Here is a 6058-nt window from a genome sequence, read left to right on the forward strand (position 1 = left end):
TTCAGTCCCGTCATCGCAAAACCCAACACGATTCGATTGCTGTGATCATTACATGACTGCTCTGAACAAGGGCCTCCCAGTCATTGCCGTCTCCGTCTCGCCTCCCCCGCAGCCGCGCGCGCTATTACGACCGACTTCCGAGCCTCGCCTTGCGTTTTTCTACTTATAATGCTTCTCCAGCAAATGACTCGTGAGTGCTTCAACGTAAGTATACACTATTTAGTATTTAGTGTGTGAACCCTAAACTCCCACATGAATGCTCCGATTTGCAGATTACGACTGCACGGCCCCCTGCCCCAGCGTGTTTGCTTACGTAGCTTTTGTAATGACTGGATGTATGCTGCTCGTTCGTACTAAATAAAATGCAAGCTGAGCTACCAATACCAAAACTATCCACATCTTTCGCATCGGTTGCACCTTTATTTGTTCACAAACTACAACTGCGCTGCAAGACGTGCCGTGGATGCTGCGTCTCTTGCCTGCGCTGAACATACAAGCGGCGCCGACAGCTGCCGGCTGCGCTTGCTAGACAGGGTTCACATATCGACGCTTCACGCTCAATGTTACTCGCTTTGTGATGTGAGCAGTCGTCGATTTGGGGTCGCTACTGCCAGAATTGCACTCCATATGGCCACGTGCAACTGCTAAAGCTTGTGAATGCGCGCTCCGTAATCGCTGAAACTCTAGACCCGAGCCCTGCATACTCGCTCTAGGCCTACTCGTCGCTGAACGGGCCGGTAGTTCGGTGCCGGCTAATGGTCATTGCTGATGACAAGGGAGAACATATAAAGTCTAGGTTCCTGTTCTCCTTTTTCTAACATGGTTATGGTGCAGCTGTTCAGGCCGTTCACTCATCCAGTGTCAAGTTCTCGCTCGACCTCCGATCCGACGAAAACCAGTGCTTCTGGCTCCATCGGAGGGAGGTCTCTAGTGACTCGAGCACTCGAGCACAGGTGGAAAGTGAAACAGAGAGAAAGAGACTGCTGCCTGCTTCCACGTCATGTTGTAAAAAGGGGAGAAATTATTATCGGACGACCGTCCGCTGATCAGTTCCGTCGACATCGCTGGGCCGCAAACCTCACTCTATAGTGATAGGCAACCGTTGGTCGTGGCGGTGTCGTCGCCGGTGTAATGCGAAAGATCAGTGCCTCGATAAACTAAAGGGACCTATAATCGTGCAGCCTACTGACTATGACCCTGCCTTATGCTGAAGAAATTATGCCTTACTCTATATCGCTTTCGTGCGGTAATTCTTTATCAAGCACTTCTGCATGAGGGTCGACCACTGTGTCAATTGTTCTCCATCCCCCCACCCCACCCAAAAAAAAAGAGACGTGCCCTTGATATTAAGGCAAAAGCCTTTAATGCCTAAACATTGTCGTGGACAAAATGTGTCCCGCTTTTGCTGCTGCTCTGATTGGTCAAGGCAGGAAGACGTCATGGAGGTCACGACCAATCACAGCACCACCACAGTATGCGCAAATGCGTGCCTCACATGGCCATATGCCAATCGAGGATGAATTACTAAATAATGACTTGTCAGTTTAATTAATGAGTAGTTACTGACTATTTAATGAGCATAGTTCATGACTAATTAATGACTTAATGATCTAATCTTAGACGTTTCTGGACGTTGTGTAAACAATGCTTTCGCCTTTCACTACTTTAGTCGCTAAAGTCCCTCGTAATTTTTGCAGCCTGCAATGCAGACGGTGCACCGCCGCATATCCTCTGTGGCGTCACGTGAGCATTTCAACATGGCGGTCACTCGTGGGGAGGAGTTTCCCGATTCCGATTTCTATTGTGTTTTCTTGTAATATGTACCGCGCACTAGACACTAAAACTTTGCGAGTAGCATCACAGACCTGTATATTATTCATAGAAGTATAAAACGGTAGTACATCGAACGGCCCTTTCATCGCCCCTTTAAGCATCTGGCTTGTTCTATAAACATGAATAAAAATTACGGCTGCCGTTGTCTAAGGCGGTGAACGTTTTTTGTATATTCGCGGGATATGCTGTGGTGGCCTGAAACCTATCTTTGTGGCCTGAACGCACTTCAGTACATCATTATGCCCGCTCGGTTCTCAAGAAATTCTGGAGACATGTTGACCTGGCCAGCGGGGTTTCATGAGTCATGGCCCTAGTTGCGTCTTCGATGGCACCAGTGGAGAGGCGACAAGGCGCCGGTGGGCGGCCGGCCGGCCGGCAGGATTGCGGGGCAGTTGTGCCATTTCTGTTCTTTTAAAAAAATGAAACAAAATGGTGCACAAGCCGCTGAAAACGAGTGCGGCGCACTACGGGTTGACCAGGGGCGAGTCCCACAAACCGACACCACCGCTCCGCAGCTCAGGGTAGCGACGGATGCTGGTGAGAGGGACGACGTGGCCGCCTCCGCAGTGTGGGAGAAAACAAGTTTAGTCGAGCAGTGACGGGCGATCAAGAAGGACGTAAGATAGCGCTGATCGAGTCTGATGCTGAACCTCCGCGCAGCCATTGTGAACTGACCACCAGTCAATGCGTCCGAGAAACCCGAAGCTCCGACCCGTTACATCGACTCCCGCCGAGACGCCCCGGGGAAAAAGAAGCGAACGCGTCGAGCGCCAAGCCCGTAACCAGCGTGGACGAGCTGAACGCCAACCGCCTGACGACAGCGAAGCAAAGCCAGCGAAGCATAACCAGCAAGCTAGTGGTGAGCGCACCTTGAGCCTTTCCTCATCGGGCTGGGCAGAAATAAATAAGGTTTCGTAGAACTTTGTGTGTTGACTCGTTTCTTCTCGCTTCAGCAGAATCCAAAGTGCAACCCAGCGGTCGCGTTGCAATCGTTCTAGAGGGATGTCACAATGTTGCCACCGACCATATTGTAAGGTAACGCGAAGGTCGGACTTGGGGAATCAGGCTTTATTACAGACCTGAAGCCTTGGTCGCACACTGCAGCCAAACACACTCCGCGATGACGATGGGTATCTACAAGAGGGAGCAGGATGAAGATGAAGCAGCACGTTCAGCAGTGTGGAAGATGAAGCGCCACACAGTGCTCACACTATTTCGCCCGCGCAGTTCAAGCGGCCAGCCTGGCCGCAATTAGTCCGCAGGAATGCGCCGAACAAAAGGTTTCATACGTGAAACGTGGACAACTTCAGTGCCACGGTAACGACAGTCCGGAGGAGGGTAAACAGGGGAGACGCGATAGTTGACCGGGGAGGTTTTTGCAAGAACTGTGTAAGGACCAATGTAACGGTGCTGTAACTTGTCACAAAGGCCAGGAGTGCGTAATGGGGTCCAAAGTAACACCTCGTCGCCGGGACGGAACGAAACTTGGCGATGGGTTGCATCATAGCGGTACTTGCGGTCTTCCTGGCTAGCTTCCGTGTTGACGCGAGCAAGCCGGCGTGATTTGGCCACAAGGAACTGGTCAGGAAGAGAGGATGAGGAACTGGCATGTGTAGAAAGAAAAGAGGCGTCAAGAAAGGTAGCGGGAGAACGGCCGTAAACGAGGAAAAACGGGGTGTAACCTGTGGTCCGCTGTACAGCCGTATTGTAGGCGAACGTAACAAAAGGAAGTATTACGTCCCAGTTTCGGTGGTCCTGGTCGACATACATAGACAACATGTCAGAAAGCGTGCGGTGGAACCGCTCAGTCAACCCATTGGTCTGCGGGTGATAGCTGGAGGTCAATTTGTGATGTGTGGTTGAGGCTTCAATAACTTCGGCTACAATCTTCGACAGAAATGTCCGACCACGATCGCTGAGAAGCACTTGAGGGGCCCCATGGCGCAGTACGAGCGATTCCAAAAAGAAGGTCGCGACCTCATGTGCTGAGCCATTAGGCAGGGAAGCGGTCTCAGCGTAGCGTGTTAGGTGGTCGACGGCGGTGACGATCCAGCGATTACCTCGTGCGGACAATGGAAGTGGCCCGTATAAGTCTATGCCAACAACGGCAAAAGGAGTAGCAGGGCAAGGTAGCGGCTGTAGTAGGCCAGCAGGAGGAGAAGTGGGCCGTTTGCGGCGCTGACATGGCAGACAAGAGGCGACGTATTTTGCCACACTTGAGGCGAGGCCTGGCCAGAAGAAACGGGCTTTCACGCGGTGGTAAGTTTTATGAAAGCCTAAGTGACCGGCTGTAGCATCATCGTGGAAAGCCGCCAGGATACGGGTGCGAAGCGCTCTCGGAATAACGGGGACCCAACGGGTGCCTTCGGAGCAATAAATATAACGGGAGAGCACGCCGTTGTCAAGTTTGAACTTTTGGAGTTGCCTGCGCATCCTAGCGGTAGGAGGGTGAGAAGCACCGGTGAGAAGGTTGATTAGGGAAATACAGTAGGGATCTGCTCGCTGGTTTGAAATAATGGCGTAGCGATCTGGAGCAGCGGCAAGAGTAGCACAGGTTAAGGTTGGGGCTCTGGACGACATTGGGACGTCGAGGGTGCACGCAGGAAGGCTCGAGGAAGCACTAGGTGGCGATTCTGATAGCGGGCAGCGGGAAAGAGCATCGGCATCTCGATGTTTGCGTCCCGATTTGAATATGACATCAAAGTGGTACTCCTGCAAACGCAGAATCCAACGGCCCAGGCGTCCAGTCAAATTTTTGAGGGTTGATAACCAGCACAGAGCGTGGTGATCGGTAACGATCGTGAAATGGCGGCCGTAGAGGTAGGGGCGGAATTTCTGAACTGCCCAAACGACGGCTAGGCACTCTTGCTCAGTGATGGTGTAGTTGCGTTCCGCAAGTGTTAGAGTTCGACTGGCAAACGCAATTACCTTTTCCCGAGAAGCGGTATCACGTTGCAGAAGTATGGCGCCGATACCGAGGCTGCTGGCATCGGTGTGAAGAATGGTGGCAGCAGTGTCGTCGAAGTGGCAAGGGGAGCTGGAGTCGAGTTGGTAGCAGCCGGAATAGCGGAGTGGCCTTCTTGTGTCATGACGATGGTGGTCGGGGTCAAACGGCGGCCAGAACGAAGCTCCAGGTGGATGCAGGTGACGAAGCAGCGGGGAAATCAAGGCGCACCTCCACCACGTGTAAGGTAACGCGAAGGTCGGACTTGGGGAATCAGGCTTTATTACAGACCTGAAGCCTTGGTCGCACACTGCAGCCAAACACACTCCGCGATGACGATGGGTATCTACAAGAGGGAGCAGGATGAAGATGAAGCAGCACGTTCAGCAGTGTGGAAGATGAAGCGCCACACAGTGCTCACAATATTATTATACTTTAAGATAAGTAAACAGCCTGCAACTGACATTGTTTAATATCTCAAGGAAACTCGGGGGGGGGGGGGGGGGTGCTTTCATCGGGGCTGCTTCTTTTGGCAAAATCAAACCAAGCATTTCAAAATGCTTGAGACGTGACCACTTCACCCTTCTTACTACTTTTTTTAATTGTCCTATGTATTTTCGATGTTGCGAGAGTTAACGGAACAACCACAGGTGTGTAACAGCACTAATTAAGCAGATTATAATGTCTAAGAGGAGACCGCTCCCACATCACTAATGTATTGCGGAGGTGATGAGCTCAAGTATAATTAAAGAAAAGTTGTTCTGAGTGCGAAATGAAATTCGGAATTTAGAATAAGTGCACAGAGGAAAGAGATGGGGAAAACAGCGCAGTAAAAGAGGAAGAGGTATGTACATATATACCACCATCGATCACATATTTTTCATATCTCATATTTTTTTTTCATATTTACATTTCATATTTTCATTCTCATATTTACATTTCCTTCTCTATTCCCTAGCATTTATTTCTATTTATTTTTGCGATGTAGTTATACATCTCAAAATCTAATATTTCTGCACCCCATTTCTTGGCCGATCCCCCTGTGTCGGTATGTGCCATCAAATTAGAGGAGAACAACAACATCAACATCCAACAGGCGGCACGGCCATAAGGTGCGTTTGTTGAATGCTTTCTTTTCTTTTCACCTTTTGGTGTATTTGTCCTCTCGAATGTTGCTTAAGAATGGAGACGTTCCGCATCTTCTCTTTTTGACGCAATCTTTGTCTCTTTTATTGGGGACTGTAGTCAGTGGGAGAAAAAACCCACAGTCGATACAGCTTA

Source organism: Amblyomma maculatum, chromosome 6 (genome assembly GCF_055883805.1).
Source record: "Amblyomma maculatum isolate TAMU_Amacu chromosome 6, ASM5588380v1, whole genome shotgun sequence".
NCBI lineage: Eukaryota > Metazoa > Arthropoda > Arachnida > Ixodida > Ixodidae > Amblyomma > Amblyomma maculatum.